The sequence below is a fragment of the Bombus pascuorum genome, chromosome 17 (assembly GCF_905332965.1).
Source record: "Bombus pascuorum chromosome 17, iyBomPasc1.1, whole genome shotgun sequence".
In the NCBI taxonomy this organism is placed as follows: domain Eukaryota; kingdom Metazoa; phylum Arthropoda; class Insecta; order Hymenoptera; family Apidae; genus Bombus; species Bombus pascuorum.
The window spans coordinates 2,889,913-2,908,699 of record NC_083504.1 but is presented as its reverse complement, the minus strand read 5'-3'; the positions used below and the strand labels follow the sequence as shown (position 1 = coordinate 2,908,699).

The following is an 18,787-nucleotide window of genomic DNA, read 5'->3' as shown; positions in this document are numbered from 1 at the left end:
ATAACGGAGCTCGGCTACTCGTCTCACGAGAATTTCTACTTGTCAGTGGATAATTATTATTATTATTAGGAAATGTACGAGTGAGATACGAACGATCCGATGTCCAGCGCGAATATTCGTTTCTAATTCCATCGACGTTGATTGGTTTAATTTAATCACTCGACGTGGATAAGCGATCAAAGTGATTTCTTCATTGATCGACGACGCTCTCAGGATATTTGTCAAAGAACCTTGACTGGATAGAATATACTTGTGTTTAATATGATTCCAGAGAAGCTTAATCGAGCCGATCGTTCGCTAATTAACGCGTCGTGTCTTTTCTGTATATACTTTCATGCTTCTTATACTTTCTACTTCTACTTCTTATACTAGCCTGCCTACACCAATTCATTTTCTTACAATTCAAACGTTATATCTTCATTTCCCTTTGTTTACGTTCTCCGTATACAGCACCGTAACATGCTGCTATTATAACATAAGAAGAGTAACAATTACCCTTTCGATATTTAAAGCGAGGACATTGGACGAGCGATAATGGCAAGAAGAAAAATGACTCGTTGTAAGGCAGATGTTTAGATAACGGAATCACGGATGGTGCGCCCTGTGTTCTATAATGAAAACGGTCATTTAACGTGGCTTCATTTTCCAAACGATTCGGAACAACAATTACGGGGCGAGCGTGTGTACATAGTCAGGACGCATCAGTTCGAGAAGTTGAACAGTTTCGTTACGATGGCCTCCCTCTGTTTAGAATCTTTTCCCGTCTTTGCGATACCATCGTGTTTCTTGTCTTTCTTCTTTCTTCTACCTCTGTCTTCCTCTTTCTTCTTTTTTATACGATTATAAAACAAACGGCGGGACGATAATCGCGCGAAGACACGCTCGGTATCTTAATGCGGCCGCAAATAATACGTAATACAGTTTGCGCTCATAATCAACGTTTCATAATGGCACTTAAGCATCCACTTGTTGATACCATTTATGGCCATTGTATGGAGTTACATGTGTAAAACGGTCACATGGACGCCGGCATCGGCACGCACCCGTTCAAACTCTGTTAACGTTAATACGACGTATACACGCACGCAGATTAACAAACTGTGAACACGCTCGTAGACTCCTAAAAAGCGATCGTCTAACGTATTTCACCGGGCCAACGAGAAAAAGGTCTGGTCTCACGACCACGAGAGCGTAAAAAGTTTGATTTGGTCCATCGCGTGTTAGCTTTGTATTATATTTGAATCGTAGCGCTTAGCGCCATCGTATTCTAACGAACAAGCCACGTGTCCCAAGTCAAGTTTCTATCGTTTCTCTGAAAAACGTACGTTGGGAAAATTTAGGTGAAAATTTACATTTCCCGTCGTTCTTCCTATTTTTACTCGGAGATATTGTAGTTCTTCGATAATTCGAGTTACTTGACGTAGTAAGAGTTTAACGCACAGGTTGTACGTGGTAAGAGTTCCAATGTAGATGTATTTCGTATTTTGTTGGAAATATGGCAATTTTAAAATTGCCATAAACTATTATTCCATTGCTTTCTTGATGCATAATTGAGATAGGTACGTGAGTGGTTCGGTGAAAAAGTGTTAGGTATTTACCTACAAGTAATAAAATGTATAATCTGCTCTTGGGATCAAGTTAAATTTTAATAGAGAACGAAAAAGAAAAGAAGAATTTTTAGAGGGACTAACGATCAATGTGCATTTTATGCATTTATGAAAACATTAAAGTAAAACGAATATGATGAGGACGTAAAAGAGCTCGCAACGTCCAAAATATTGAAGTATAAATCATTTAGAACATACTTAATCGTTATAAAACTTGGTTTCTAAAAAACTCCTGCTTGCTCTATTAATCTATAAAGCGTCTAGAACATACTTAATCATTATAAAATCTGGTGTGTTTCTAAATAATCTCCGCTTGCTCTATTAATCTATATAGCATCTATAAAACACCTAATCGTTATGAATCTTGGTGTGTTTCTAAAAAATCCCTGCTTGCTCTATTAATCTATGAAGCATTTAGAACATACTTAATCATTATAAAACTTAGTAGGTTTCTAAAAAATCTCTGCTTGCTCTATTAATCTATAAAATATCTAAAAAGTCCCCGCTTGCTCTATTAATCTATAAAGCATCTAGAACATACTTAATCATTATAAAACTTGGTGTGTTTCTAAATAATCTCCGCTTGCTCTATTAATCTATACAGCATCTATAAAACACCTAATCGTTATAAAACTTGGTGGGTTTCTAAAAAATCCCTGCTTGCTCTATTAATCTATGAAGCATTTAGAACATACTTAACCATTATAAAACTTAGTAGGTTTCTAAAAAATCTCTGCTTGCTCTATTAATCTATAAAGCATCTAAAAAATCCCTGCTTGCTCTATTAATCTATGAAGCATTTAGAACATACTTAACCATTATAAAACTTAGTAGGTTTCTAAAAAATCTCTGCTTGCTCTATTAATCTATAAAGCATCTATAAAATACCTAATCGCTATAAAATTTGGTGGGTTTCTACAAAATCTGTGCTTGCTCTATTAATGTATAAATCATCTAGAACATACTTAATTTTTATTTTAGATTTATTTTTACTTGGTGGGTTTCTAAAAAATTTCTGCTTGCTCTATTAATCTATAAATCATCTAGAACATACTTAATCTTTATAAAACTTGGTGGGTTTCTAAAAAATCCCTGCTTGCTCTATTAATCTATGAAGCATTTAGAACATACTTAAACATTATAATACTTAGTAGATTTCTAAAAAATCTCTGCTTGCTCTATTAATCTATAAAGCATCTAAAAAATCCCTGATTGCTCTATTAATCTATATAGCATCTATAAAACACCTAATCGCTATAAAACTTGGTGGGTTTCTAAAAAATCTGTGCTTGCTCTATTAATCTATAAATCATCTATAAAATACCTAGTCGCTATAAAACTTGGTGGGTTTCTAAAAAATTTCTGCTTGCTCTATTAATCTATAAATCATCTAGAACATACTTAATCTTTATTAAACTTGGTGTGTTTCTAAGAAATCCCTGCTTGCTCTATTAATCTATGAAGCATTTAGAACATACTTAATCATTATAAAACTTAGTAAGTTTCTAAAAAATCTCTGCTTGCTCTATTAATTTATAAATCATCTAGAACATACTTAATCTTTATAGAACTTGGTGTGTTTCTAAATAATCTCCGCTTGCTCTATTAATCTATAAAGCATCTATAAAACAACTAATCGTTTTAAAACTTGGGATGTTTCTACAAAATTTCTGCTTGCTCTATTGATCTATAAAGCATCTAAAAAATTTCTGCTTGCTCTATTAATCTATAAATCATCTAGAACATACTTAATCTTTATAAAACTTGGTGTGTTTCTAAATAACCTCTGCTCTATTAATCTATAGAGCATCTATAAAACACCTAATCGTTATAAAACTTGGTGTGTTTCTAAAAAATCTCCGCTTGCTCTATTAATCATTGGCGCGAATAAATTGGGGGAGAAGCTGGTACGACGAAGAGTTAACGAGTTGAACGAGGAACACGTAAATCGAACTGTTTAGAACGATTTATCAGCGTGGCGATAAAGAAAGCAGGAGAAGCGACGGGATAATTTTCATAGATTCGACCGGCGTGCAGATTTCTATCTTGAAGATGCGGCTGCAATAACACGTCGGCTAAGTTCGGTCATACCGCGGCAGATAAGGGGTGGGAGTTAAGAAAGGAGCATTACTTTCGTAGTAAACACACAAATATTTCTGGAAACAATGGGAAGAGCACCGTCGTGATTCTGATCGTTCGGGATTCTTCAGCGGAACCGAGCCAGCCACGGATAGAAATGTTTTGCAGCGTCGAACTTATCTCTCTGCTTTTACCCCCCGGCGTTTCTCAGACGACCGACACAGCGTCTGTGCGTCGTTCGACAACGTTTTGGCACTAGTTGTCACGACCGGCAATTTCTCAGGAAATTTGCTTATCGCCATGTTCTCGAAATTCCGCCGTCTTTATTCTGATTTATGAGCCGTTCGTACGGGCCAAAGTGATTGTAACTCCACTTTTGGAAATGTTGGAAATTTTGGAAACTTTAGTCGCCGAAACGCTTGATCGATGCTTATTTTATATAATTTCATCGATTAACTCCGCTATTTGTTTTGTTAAGTCAAACTGTTTGGCAAACAAGCCGCTTATATCAGATATATATCTTCGAGGATCGGAAACACACTAACCAAAGTATCGAAACGGCAACCAATGAATTGTCGCAGTTATCTTCCATAAGTCTCGTGTATCTCGAAATATCGCCAAGGATAATTCAAGTTCGTCCGATCGGAAGATATACGGCCGCGATGAATATTCTTCTTTTTTTTCTCGAAAACGATCGATGTTTGTTTATCTGAAATCGATACGATGCGAATCGTAAAAAGATACGATAAAAGCAAATCGATGTACAACTATTTCGCACTACTCGTGATCGCTCGATTAAATTAGTCGCTTTCTCGATTAAAGTTCCATCCAGCATTTTTTCATTTCTTTCAGATGCATCGGAAAACTACAAGTTCCCGTGTTTTCTGTCTTTTGACTAAAATTATATTACTCGGACTATGGCGAAAAAACGGCTGAATATCTTCGCTTGAAGGAGAAAAAATGGCAGAATAGTAAACGCAATTTGTTATTTATTTAGAGATACGAAACTGTATTTAGTCTGTGAAATCGAAGACGGAGGCAGGGGAGACGATTCGCGGCACGATATTCAGACGGGCGATATCATTCGCGTTCGGGGAGCAGCGTGCACTCGCGGCATCTAGATTCCGATGAACAGGCGAGCCGCGATGGTGTATTGATCTTTTTAGTGGCGTACCGTCTCCACAGACGCAATCCAACTGCCGGTGCAGACTAAAGGTCTACATTTCCCCGGAGACGGATACGCTTCGCTATTCCTATAACACGCAATTTGACCAGGGAATATTGCGTTCGCGAATACACACGCTCAATGTATGTAGCTACTTACAACGACCATCGACGGAGATAGACGAGCAACGCCAGGAAGACTCGTGTACACCGATAAAACACGCGACCCGAGTCTGTGTTCTTGTAATCGGCCGCGAGAACCCCGATCTGGACCAATTTAACGCGCACACGCGCCCCACCGTGTTCACATATACCACTCATTACACATACACATTCGCCAAAGCACGACAGAAGCGCCTAACCATATAGCAATATTCCAGTAGCAATCTGGGAATCGTAAAAAGTTAGCAAATTCGTCAAATATCGTACAACACGCGAATTATATCGGAGAAATAAAAAATTGGTATTAGAATTGGACAAAGGTACGAAATGAGAATCGAGGATAGAGAGGTAAAAGTAAACTGAGCGAAGAACGATACGCATCGTGTAGGTGATATTTTTGAGGGATCTGTACGTAGAAAGGATGAGCGGCCGTCGGACGACGTCGCTTTCAGCTAGCGCCACTCCGTCTAGCCCCACGTCTACGCTCTGTCAACTTTGTTTTATATTTAATCCGGGCCGCTTTAGCAAACAGTAAACAAACACTGTATCGCATAAGCGCCGCTCGAATTAGCCTCGATACCATTTCAAACGGCCGACTCGCATTTATGAAGATGACCGGGGATGCTGGCCCACCCGAGAGAATTTCACGTACTTACTTACATATATACGTAGAAAGCCAGTGAACGGAACGTGAACGGCGCGGGTGGGGGAAGAAGAGTGCCGAAAGCGCCACGGGCCACGGTGTGGTGGTGGTGGCGGTGATGGTGGTGGTGGAGAGCGACGGTAGAATAGCGAGACGGAGTAGCGGTGGTAGGGGTAAGATAGTAGTGGGGCGAGCCGCCAGAGGGAACTGGTGGGGACACGGCTGACGTCACGGAATGCCGTGGTACCGCCTACCCGCATGCAATGGGCGGGAGTCTGCCGACGATTTACGACCGTCGATCACGGCGACATCTAGTAGCGGCGCCACGAACTCAACCTGCCTCACCGGTGGCCATTACGATCCCACGATTGGCTGAGTACACGGTACAACGCGAATCAGGCGACGGTTTAAATATGGATTTTTTTTCTTGGCCACGAAATCGCGGCGACCGTGTCGTATAAATCAGGATTGATTTTCAAAGGGAATCATGGGAGGTCGAGCAGCAGCCGCGATGTCCCTTTTAGCCCCGCATTTGTTTCCGGCGGTAAATCTATATTTGGCTAATCGAATCGACACAACTACACACCGCGCCGTTTCCGCTGCTTTTTCGGAAGCCGCGACCAAAAGATCGCCGTTTCGACTTTTCACGCTTTCTGTCTTGCGTTAGTCAACAAACTTTTTCAACGTTACGTCGGTAAATATTAAGTTATTATTTGTCTGTTTCTTAGTTTGCTTTATCTGAATCGGAATGTTAATTATATTCTAAAGAGTTACGACAGTTCACTGACCTCACCTTTGTCGTTGGTGTTATAAAATCTCTTTTGATTCATTTCTGGTTATAATCGATTGTGAGACAATTAAGGTTATGTTTTACTTTTGTTGTTGTGGAACGTATTAGTAATATACAAGAAACATCTTATATATTTTTTTAGATTACTTTGGTATTTGGCAAAGTTTTGTTAAAGTGTAGGATTAACGAAAGGAGTTTAACGAAGACAGAAACATTAGGAACTGTAGTTGTGAATATTTTCAACGTAAATTGCTTGAGCTATTATCTTTACGAAAATTTACAAATGGTAGTTAAATAAATGGTTTGGTAACGTTAATTTGCACTTGCAGTTGAATGCCTGAGATTATTCTTTATGTGTAATCCCGAGGAACGTGTAATCCCTACGGAATCGGTAACTGAGCCGCTCTTACGGTCGATGCACAAACTAGATCGACGATACTTAAACGGTAAAGCATCCTAATCCTCGTGAAATGCACAGAGACTAATGATCACATGGTAAGGTTCAATATCGATATCGTAAAATATTAAATTAATCTTATAAAGTATAGATAAATGTGTTTTGTCATTAATTTCAAGGAACAAGTAATATATTATCATTTGTATATCAGCCTGCAGTGTGCATCACAATAAACTGGATATGGACAAGTAATGTCTTCGTTGACAGCTTTTCGCTAAATGTTCTTAGCAGTTCTTTAAGGTATATATACGTATCATAAATCAACAGCAAATTTAAATTGACTACTTTAAAACGTTTGCCGTAATAATCGATTCTTTCTTTTAAATGTTTACATAAAATTCGTCCATGTATTTTACGATGATTTACATGCCTATTTCCTAATTGCATAAGAAGTTATTATTCCAACGTTTAGAGATAATACAATGTCAGCAATAAGTGAGAACACAACGATACAGCGTAACTTGTAAATAGACAATGGTGACAAAAAAGATATTTTAAAAGGAAAATTCCTGACACAGACATAAGATCGCGAGACATCGGTCGTCGTGGGACAAGCTACACCGCGGACGGTTACGTCGGTTTACGGCTGTTTTAACGAGCGCTGTTGCACGCGACTCAGCACTAAACCAGCCTTACAAAACGCAACCACACTAGTTTAACGTTTTACGGTCGAATTTATTATCTGTTACCTCCTTATATGACGGTACAATAACAATAATTGTCAGTTTTAATTCGATCGTAAATCAACGGAAAAGAATTTGCACCGTTTCACACGGACCACACGACGAGGAATATCGGGCCATCTGTCGTCACTTTACTGAAATACTTTCTGCCCGCAGAACTTTCGGTACTGCTTGACCGTGTCAGCCATTGTTTGGTGTTAACGCCAAGTGATCGTAGATGGTGCTAGTAGCGTTCAAAATGCCGTTCACTGGTATTACCCGCATTTTACGATTCATCTTATACCTCCGTTACTGCATTTTATGTTATTTCTTGCTCTTACTTTTGTTCCGATTGTTGTCATCCCGTAAAGATATAGTTTCGTTTCTTGGGATGGATAAAACAATTGTATTTATATTTCTTCTAATTATTTGTTTACCAATACTGCAAAAATTTATTTACTTAATAGACGTTTGAAAAAGGTTGTGTTCATGGATTTCGAAATTCGTAATCTTAGAAAATGGGAATTAATCTTGGTATGTAGGTTTATTATCATTAAATATTTCTTTTTATAAATAATGTTAAACTTGTAAATACGTATGTACGTTCTTCGTTGTATATGTACGCGCATTCGTAATTTGCTTTCTTCCATTTATCTTTCAAGAATTGTTACACGTTACTATCCGTCGATTAGATCCTTAATATATCGCGTCTAGTTTGAGATTTCATTTGTGAGGTGGCGCCACAGTATGCTGCGGTACATAGTGATTTTTTAATTCCCACTGTTTAGAATTCTAGTAACACTACGGTCTAATCGATGTCCAATAAAATTTCCAATTCCGACATTGAAAACTAATAGTTTCCTTCGTATCGTTTAAAAATCATTTTCTCAATAACACGTAATCCCAACAATTTTATCTTATTCGTTCATTATATCATCTTCTAACTTATTCGTCATATTGGGTTGGTAACTAAGTGGTTGCGGATTATGTCAATGCCACCTAATGACAAAATCCCCAATCACTTAGTTGCCAACACGATATTTGTGTTTATTGCACGTAGTAAATACCACTTATACGTAATAGGAAACTAATTTATCGTCTATCGCGTAGCTTCGTCCATCGATCAAACAACGATCATCGAATGAAAATAAAGTGTCTGCTAAAATAGAGAACAGTGAAGGTAGAAGACCGTAAGCGTGACAGATGTCGAAAGGCGCGAAAAGTTAATCCAGTTCAATGGGCTCTTTTGATTTTTACGAGCGTGGAAGTAAGTGGGGTCTCGTGCCGTTTTCATCAACACAAAATCAACGATGTTTCTATGGGTAGCGGCACTGAAAAGACGAAACGAGTCAAACGTATCTGGCAATGTCATCAGTTACATTTATGAGGCCGTCAAGGATAAAGTGAGCACCTTGAGGTTGCATCATCGTCACTTTAAATCCCGTTTACCCGCTCGTAAAAGTCTTTGACGACTTTGCCGGAGAGCTGCCGGTACAGCACGGCCAACTTGCCTGCCATAAACTCAGAAAAGGAACTTCCCCTGTTTCCCACTTCTGCTCATCGGTGTTTGTCTGGATACCTAGGCGAAAAAGGGCTAAACGTTTACTTATCCGCTTGCCGATAATCGTTCCCAATTATTCCGAATGAAGTAACAACGAGAATGCTGAAAACTGATAAACTGTTTGTGGTTATAGCACACTGTTGTTTACTATGTTTCTTATTATGGCATCTTCTACTGAGATACTCTAGATGGCTTAACCTGCGGTTAGATACGTTCGATTATCTTTCTAGGGAATTTTTTAAGGTTATGTAAAATTTTCTTTTATTCGAAATTGAAATTAATTTTGGTAATTACATTTTTCCATTATATTACTTTGTTTCCTATTTATTATTCAAATAATTTACCAACGCTTTCAAGTGTTTTATTTGAAATTTTAATTTATTTTCGATAATTACATTTTTCCATTATACCTATTTATTACTATGTTCCCTATTTATTATTCAAATAATTTAGAGGAAACGATAACGTGAAAAATAGTTCTATCGCGAAATACTTTTTAAGTATTTATCCTTCGCACTGGGAATTTTATTTCAATTTCGTTATCAGCAGTTGCCAACGTTTTTAAGTGTTTTATTTGAAATTTACTTGAACTAAAAGATAAGACAATTTAAATAAATAAAGGAGGAAACAAATTCATTTAAATACCAGTTTTATTCACACTATCGTTATATTTTGTAATTTTTAAGTCTTTTAACTATTGTTATTTAATTTGTAGATTACAATTTGTGCAGCTGGGCATTTGGTAAATTTTGCTAACTTAATTGCCAAATAACACGTGGATGGCTATGGGATACCATCTTGGAGTTTGACTATTTTATTTCTTTAGTAAGGTCAGTGGAGTGTTTTCTAATTTTTAAACGTACGATATATCTTGAAACAATTTCTATCCTGCTTTTCTTTCGCACGTTTCATAAAAAAAGCTGGCACTGAAAGAATGTCGAGTGGGACTCGACAAAGCTCCTCGGATAAAAACTGATGTCGAGTCACACTCGACATAGCAGTGCAGAGGGTTAAGATAATGTTATCCCTTCTTTTATTTGTAATATAAATTAGATGTTATTACATTTTCGTATTACATTGATTATTATTCACTTGAGAAGGAATGACGCTAATAGCGGTGTAGGAAATTGCAAAATAACCTAAAGCTACATGGCTAACGTAGGATGATTATTTGCAAAAGGAAATTCTGCTATCAAAGCTTTCAAGAAACATTTTTATTTTTTGTCCAATAAACCTACCAATAAAATCGCAATTAATTGCTCGATGTTATTCAAAGCTACACGTTCATTCTTCTCGAAACATTTAATCATAGTGTAGATAACGAAGGATAATTATTTGGAAAAGGAAATTCTGCTACCAAAGCTTTCAAGAAATATTTTTATTTTTCATCTAATAAACCTACTAATAAAAGCACAATTAATTATTGGTCGATGTTGTTTAAAGCTACACGGAATTTTCTTCTGGAAACGTTTAATTATAGTGTAGATAACGTAGGATGATTATTTGCAAGAGGAAATTTTGCTACCAAAGCTTTCAAGAAATATTTTTATTTTTCACCCAAAAAACCTACCAATAAAATCACAATTAATTGTTCGATGTTATTTAAAGCTACACGTTCATTCTGGAAACATTTAATCATAGTGTAGATAACGTACGATAATTATTTGCAAGAGGAAAATCTGCTATCAAAGCTTTCAAGAAACATTTTTATTTTTTGCCCAATAAACCTACCAATAAAATCGCAATTAATTGTTCGATGTTATTTAAAGCTACACGTTCATTCTAGAAACATTTAATCATAGTGTAGATAACGTAGGATGATTATTTGCAAAAGGAAATTCTGCTACCAAAGCTTTCAAGAAACATTTTTATTTTTCACCCAAAAGACCTACCAATAAAATCACAATTAATTGTTCGATGTTATTTAAAGCTACACGTTCATTCTGGAAACATTTAATTATAGTGTAGATAACGAAGGATAATTATTTGGAAAAGGAAAATCTGCTACCAAAGCTTTCAAGAAACATTTTTATTTTTCACCTAAAAAACCTACCAATAAAATCACAATTAATTGTTCGATGTTATTTAAAGCTACACGTTCATTCTAGAAACATTTAATTATAGTGTAGATAACGTACGATAATTATTTGCAAGAGGAAAATCTGCTACCAAAGCTTTCAAGAAATATTTTTATTTTTCACCCAAAAAACCTACCAATAAAATCACAATTAATTGTTCGATATTATTTAAAGCTACACGTTCATTCTTCTCGAAACATTTAATCATAGTGTAGATAACGAAGGATAATTATTTGGAAAAGGAAAATCTGCTATCAAAGCTTTCAAGAAACATTTTTATTTTTTGTCCAACAAACCTACCAATAAAATCACAATTAATTGTTCGATGTTATTTAAAGCTACACGTTCATTCTGGAAACATTTAATCATAGTGTAGATAACGAAGGATAATTATTTGCAAAAGGAAAATCTGCTATCAAAGCTTTCAAGAAACATTTTTATTTTTTGCCCAACAAACCTACCAATAAAATCACAATTAATTATTGCTCGATATTATTTAAAGCTACACGTTCATTCTAGAAACATTTAATCATAGTGTAGACAACGAAGGATAATTATTTGGAAAAGGAAAATCTGCTACCAAAGCTTTCAAGAAACATTTTTATTTTTGCCCAACAAACCTACCAATAAAATCACAATTAATAATTGCTCGATGTTTACGATTACTAAACAGTAATTTAAGCTGTCGTTTATAAATAGTTGTCCTAAAAAGCAAAATTTCTTTTAACAAACCTATCAATAAAATCTCAATTAACAATTACTCGATGTAGTTTACGATTATTAAACAGTAATTTAAGCTGTCGTTTATACGGAAATAGTTGTCCTAGAAAGCAAAAGTTCTTTTAACAACGAGTACAGGATCGTGCGCTTTACAACCTCAACTAATGCCATTCGACTATCTACGGTAACACGGTGTTCGTTACGGGCTCAGCAAACTCGTTCATGAATTGGAAATGTTCTACAGTGGTAGCGAAAGAAGTCATAAAACGAATAAAACCGCTGTGTATCGGAATATCATCGTATCAGCACCGCAGCCACACGTATGCTACCCGGTACACACTGTATAAGTCAACAAAAACATTTTCTACGTTTATATTTGATCGTTCGGCTGGTCGCCAAACCTTTTGTTATTGCGTTTTTCATCGTTATCTTTTTCAGAAAAAAAGGAACGGCGAACAAAACAAATTTTGTAACGTGACTACGTAGATACAATTTTTATTTCGCAAAACAGACGTTCCCATGTTACTCTCCGTACATTTTTCTGTATAAAAATTACACCCGAAAGAGAGCAGCTTTTACATTTATTTCAAAACGATCGCTGCGAGATAATTCGATTAAAATCGTACGTTTTCCACGATACAAATATCGCGTTGATAACTAAGTCGATATTTGTCCAATGACAAAATCCGACTTAGTTGCCAATCGCAAATCATCAAACGGCAGATACTTGTTGAATTTGCTTTAAAAAATGACTCCAATAGATTCCTAACTCACGATACAAGAGACACTTGAGCGCGGAAGACTAATACGTTAGACCTCGTTGTTAAATTTCATTTTACGATCTCTCAGACGAACAAAGACACTTTTCTACCAAACAACGGATTACCTTCAACGACACATCTTGATGTTGGCCGTTGGCGCGATAAAACATTTGACAAAGGGCGACTACAACGTAGGTCGATCAACGTGACAGCTTCATTCGCATTAAGCCGCGTTTAGATCAACCGTATTACGAGCTGTTTATTAGGCACGGTGGAAACGTATCCATAGTAATCGTCGGATCGATTGTTGGAACTTTCCCACAGGAGATAGCGGTGAAGTAGGGAAACTCTGACCTGCCAGGGCTCTCACCCTTCGCCAAACGAGTCGACGTATCAGCTTTCTCCGCGCCAGTATATTCGCAACACCGTGTCGCCATAGTAAATCTTAGATGTGGACGTTTCGTAGATGACACGCTCACGATTTTCTTTTCGCCCCTTAAGAAGAGCGAAGAGGAGAGGTCCGTGAAACGTTGCGTGGCGCGTTATTAAGGTCAGCCACCTGCCGCTCGATGGAGCTCGCTTCAGGGATGAACACTATTATACCCCTCTGTGCTATAGGTATACGTAACGGTGAACGTAAAGCAAAAAAGAAAGAAAGAAAGAAAGGGAGGAAAAAAATTGGAAGAAAAGAAAGTGGAAGAGGGATGCAGCGAGGGTGCGGGGTGAAGAAAGAAAATAAGAGATGCGAAAGGACGACGCGGCGGCGATGGTAGCGGAAGAGGCGAAGCTGAAGCGAGACGGAGCGAAGAGGAGCGGCCGGCCTCGGGACCGACGGAGATGCGAGAGTCCCGGGACTCCTGCAGCCAGAGAAGAGAATAAAGGAAAAGCGAGAAAAATGTGTCTAACGTGGCAGAGCAATTCTTCAGCCGGAGTTGCCGCCTTAATGCTCGTTGGAGAAAGGCGATTGGTTCTGGAGAAGAGCTCGTGGGAAACATGGCTGCCATTTCCCTCCAACCACCCGTGCAAGTGTCCCCCCTCTTCCACCTACTCATCCGCTCTCTGTTCCTCTTCCGTTGTCCGTCCCGACGACCCACGGAAAGAAACCCCGTTCGTGGAATAAAGGGGGAGAAACACGCTCCAAGACTCTTATTCTTATTAACTGTTTAATCTTTCCACGTGACGTACGGCAGGCATTAAGCCGCGCGCGGATCTTGTTTATATTTCGTCGGAGCGCCACGAGGATGCCGCATCTTCGTTACACTGAATTCAAGCAAAAGGTGTCCGACGCCCCCTGTGTCCTCGCCCCCTGCGACTTTTTACTCGCCAGCCCCGGATAGTTACGGTTGTAATAAAACTCTCGGGCGATTTCTAAGAACCAGTTACTTATGGTTAAGGAAAAAGAGAAACCAAAGGTGCAGGAATAAAAGATTATTATACTTTAATTTTCATAGTCGAATTACTCGCTTTGCATGGAAATCGTATTAAAGGGAATTTTTACTGCACGCGTTTGCGTGGAAAATCTTGCGGGATGAACGTACGAACGATCAGACGTAAGATTTTTAAGCTTCTGGTCGAAGAACGAGAAGGGAAGAATAAAAACGAGACAGTTGGATTAGTTGGATTCGAACGGGTGGTAGATAAAATATTAAAAAAATGTTAAAAATAATTATATAATTATTAACAATTATTAAATATTAAAATAATATAATAAAAATATTATAATTATTAAATATTAAAAATATTAAAATATTAAAAGATGTTGAAGTGATCGTCACTTCTGAGAAAACTCTACATCTGGTCTTCGATTTCTCAAGCGCCTAAGGTCTTCGAAAGTGCATAGACAAAAGAATGCGTCGAGGAAAGACGATAAGCGGTACACGTGCGACGTTGGTTTGGGCAGTTGCTTCAGTCTGAGGGTAACGTTGCTAGCGAGAGGATCTGGATCGGCTTACATAGTACCACATATTTTGTAATTTGCTATTCACAATATATATACTTTCAATACCTTGCAGTTTGCCCACGCATTTCTTTCATTCCATCCACTGAATAACCTTAACAAAAGAAAAGGGAATGGCTAGCGGAGAGGGAAAAATTCCTCGAAGGTAGATACGTAGAGAGCGATCGTAGAGGATGTTAGAGGTTGGTAAAAGTAAAAGGTTCGATATGGATAGGGTTCGGTGGTGGAAAAGAGTGACAAGACCAGGGGAGACGGTAGACGAGGGCGCAGCGAAGATAGCGCTGAGTTACATCTCTCAATTATTTGATAATGCCGGCGACACCGAGCCGAGGGGAGCTCGTTAGAACTTAAAATGAGCTCTGGCCGTAATCTTCTCAATGTTTATAGTTGCTTCGTAAATCTCCGCGAATCTCGGAGCGAGCATCGCCGTAGCAACGTCGGCCAGGAACAATAGATGATACAAAGTTCCCGAAGAGTGGCTCTCTTGGACCTCGTTTAAAATTTTTATGCCGCAGGCCAGGGCTTCGTCTCTCTCCTGCTCTTGCTATGTTCGCTTTACGCTTCTGTGAAAACTATCCCGCAAGAGAGAGAGAGAGAAGAGGAAGGACAGGAGGCAACGGGAAAACGGCGCTCTCTAACTGCATCTTAATTATCCTTCTTTTCTTTCTCGCAACGCCGGATAAACGAAAGCCGGCAACGCGCTCACGAATATATACGGCCGCCATTAGCGGACAAGGGCCGAGAGAATTCGTGTTTATCGCTCTATTAGAGGCTGGAGAGCGCGGTGGGTTTCGCGATAAATCCAGTTTGACGCGGATCGGCTCGTTACGATCGCGTGTAACTCAACGCCTTTATACTTTCCTCGCGTGTGCTCGCTATCGGCTCGTAAAATCCAGCGAGTCCGCGAACCTAAGTCAGGACCTGCGTTTCCCCTTTGCCAGGGGATGCACCGATCACACCGTAAAAGCACGTGTAAATTATCTCGGGCCGCGTGTACGTGAAATCGAATCGTCCCGAAGCAGTCGATAGGAACGTCGCGACTAGGATCGAACGAACGGCTCTATTAACGATAGTGGGGAAGATGGTCGCCAGGATTCTCAGCGTTCCTCGTGCTTCCAGTCGTTCGTGAGTCGTAAATATAGCGGTGATATCCTCGGTCGAGGGAACGAGATCGGCAAGAAAGAATTCGGCTTCTAACGGCGAAACAACGAGCCTGTCGTACAAACCTGTCGGTCCTGCTGTCGTACGTTCTGCCGTACGACAGACAGAGAGAAAGAGCGACAGAGGAGAGAAAGGGGATGTATCAGAAGCTTGGAGAAGAGGAGGGGAGGTTTTAGGTAAGAGATAGGATTAGTTGTTAACGGAGAGAAGGTACGGAGAGGTCAGAGGCTGGGTATATCTAGATTAAGATGCGTTCGAGAAAGAGGAGGCAAGGTAGACAAAGGAGACAGGATGGACAAAGGGTAGAGAGCGGAGAAAGGGAGGTCTCGGTCCCCTTTCGAGGTAAAGTGACGAACGACATCACGGGACCTTGAATGTCTTTTGGTTGTCCATGGGTCTCGATGATCTTCCCGCTGTTCTGAAATGGGGTGGGGGTAGAAAGGAACAGAGACAAGTGAAAGGACAGAAAGAAGGTAGAGTATCGCGTGACGTACGAGCACAGGGACCACCCTTGGTGATCAAATCCCGCATCTTCCACACGGTTTCACACAAAAATCATATTTATCTGCTCGCCTACCTGCGGCCAACGGCGCGTCACTTTGTCCCACCTTTGCACAGGGCAAACAGACAGGATCTCCTTCTTCTCTTTTAATCTTAGACTAGCGGCCGTTAAGGCCGGACAGAGTAATTGCCTCGCAAGCCCCGAGTTATTGCAACGTAGAAACTCGCTCTCCGTTTAAATCTCCTCGCTCGGGATATGAATGTATAATGATCTCCAGCTACTGATACAAATTGCATCGAGCCACGATGTAACGTGGGAATCAGCGCGGAGTAGCCCTCTTCGAGTCTTCGACGATCCAAGAATCCTCGGTATTTTAACATACGACCAGCGGTTTACTTTCCAAACCAACTTTCGTTCCATCCGCCACAAGCTACAGTTTCTTTCGGATAAACAAACTTCTCTACCTTTAAACGAAAAGATCGTATCGTCCGCGATGTCATCGATAGCTACGTTTTGCTAGAATCTTAAAGTTAACATTAATAATCTGTGGAAGACACAATGTTTGTGTTAAAGTAATATTCGGTGATGTTTATTAAACAAAACTGCAGAACCTGATGTATATAAGCGAGTGATGTAATTAACAACGTATGGAGGTTGTTGACAATTGGCCAGCTACTCTCAAACTAGACGTAGGTAGTGACCCATGATCCCTTAAATTTTTTGAAGCCCACTCTCTGTACAGTAACGAGTATGACCTGTGTGAGTGTCCTGTTCAAATGCCTGTGTAAGAGTATTGTGTCCATGCGTGTAATATCGTTGTATTCCAAGAGGTTTTCGAATCGACTAACTTAAATTTTCTTTCCGAAAATTATCATTTTTGTCTGGGAACGTTTCTCGCGATGGGCAGGAAACTCGCTTGTCGTTTCCGTGGCAATAGACGAAGGAAATTCTGCGCGCAACCTGGCAGCCAGTTACCACGAGGGTAGCAGTTTATCGTACGAAACGAGAAAACGAAGAAAAATAAAGACATCCAGCCTATTACGAGCAACTCCTGAAACAATAATCGATTGTTATTGACACCCTAGCAGGCTGCAGATCGATAGAAAGTGCGGCTGGTACCCCCGACAACCACGAAACGTCGGTTACGTCATCGTTACTCCTTTTTATTTACAAGTTTTCCTCCCTGCTTGGATCTGGTAATGGCGATAGATGTGTTGCGGGCGGAGGAGGGTCGAAATAGACACGGGGGTGCCGCTAGACCAGGGCCGATTCCTGCACGAGGGACGAGCGCCATTCCCATAACTCAAATCCGACTCAATTTCCCCGGCAAGAAAGTTTGCTCGCCGTACGAAGCTCCGACGGTGCCACCATCGGTCCTCGATCGGTTTATTAACCCACATCTTTATCACCGATTATTGCCTTAGTCTAACTATTCCTGGTATCCGTGATCGCGGCAGAAATCTCCGCGTTTTTCCTCTTAGTTCCAATAGTTCCATAGTTTTCGTAGTCGATTCGAATTTATAAGTCAGCGCTGATAGAGTTGTTTTTAACAACAATAGTTTTTTGTATTCCAAATACTGCAATTTTAGAATGTAGTTGTAGAACTTAATCCGTGGAACTTAAGATGCACAAATGCTGAGGAAATAATATTAAGCAAATCCTTGGAATTTCTTTTCGTAGCAACGATGTTGGGAAGAAAGCATTGAAAGCGTAAGTTGGTGGAAAAATTATAAATGGAACATTGCGTTAGTACAACGTTGGATCTTAGTGTTATACAATAGTTAAGCGATTAAGTGAAAGGATAAAATTGTTGATTACAGTTCCCTGCAACGATAATTGCCACAAGTGAATTTTTCACGTCGGTATAATCCTATAATAATGAAATACGATAAAACAACAATAATATGTTAAATAGTGAAACAAAATAACATTTAGAAAATATAGATTCGTAGAAAAATTATACATGAAATATTGCGTTAGTACAACGTTGGATCTTAGTGTTATACAATTAAGTGAAAAGATAAAATTGTTGATTACAGTTTCCTGCAACGATAATTGCTACAAGTGAATTTTTCACGTCGGTATAATCGTATAATAATGAAATACGATAAAACAACAATAATATGTTAAATAGTGAAACAAAATAACATTTAGAAAATATAGATTCGTAGAAAAATTATAAATGGAATATTGCGTTAGTACAACGTTGGATCTTAGTGTTATACAATTAAGTGAAAAGATAAAATTGTTGATTACAGTTCCCTGCAACGATAATTGCCACAAGTAAATTTTTCGCGTCGGTATAATCGTATAATAATGAAATACGACAATACAACAATAATATGTTAAATAGTGAAACAAAATAACATTTAGAAAATATAGATTCGTAGAAAAATTATAAATGGAATATTGCGTTAGTACAACGTTGGATCTTAGTGTTATACAATTAAGTGAAAAGATAAAATTGTTGATTACAGTTCCCT

At 38.8% G+C, this 18,787-nt stretch overlaps 1 long non-coding RNA gene across 3 annotated transcripts in view; it reads left to right on the top strand.

Moving 5' to 3' along the window:
- Positions 1-5,347: 5,347 nt before the first annotated feature.
- The window catches only part of LOC132915528 (uncharacterized), a 73,638-nt gene continuing 60,198 nt past the window's right edge, over positions 5,348-18,787 (top strand). The window contains exons 1-5 of one of the 3 annotated variants that reach the window (XR_009659878.1): positions 5,348-6,349; positions 6,424-6,517; positions 6,588-6,689; positions 6,775-6,940; positions 7,054-7,142. This is a non-coding gene — a long non-coding RNA (uncharacterized LOC132915528). Of the gene's footprint in view, positions 6,350-6,423; positions 6,518-6,587; positions 6,690-6,774; positions 6,941-7,053; positions 7,350-18,787 lie in introns of those variants that run through there. The other 2 variants (XR_009659876.1, XR_009659877.1) reach the window with 2 other exon arrangements.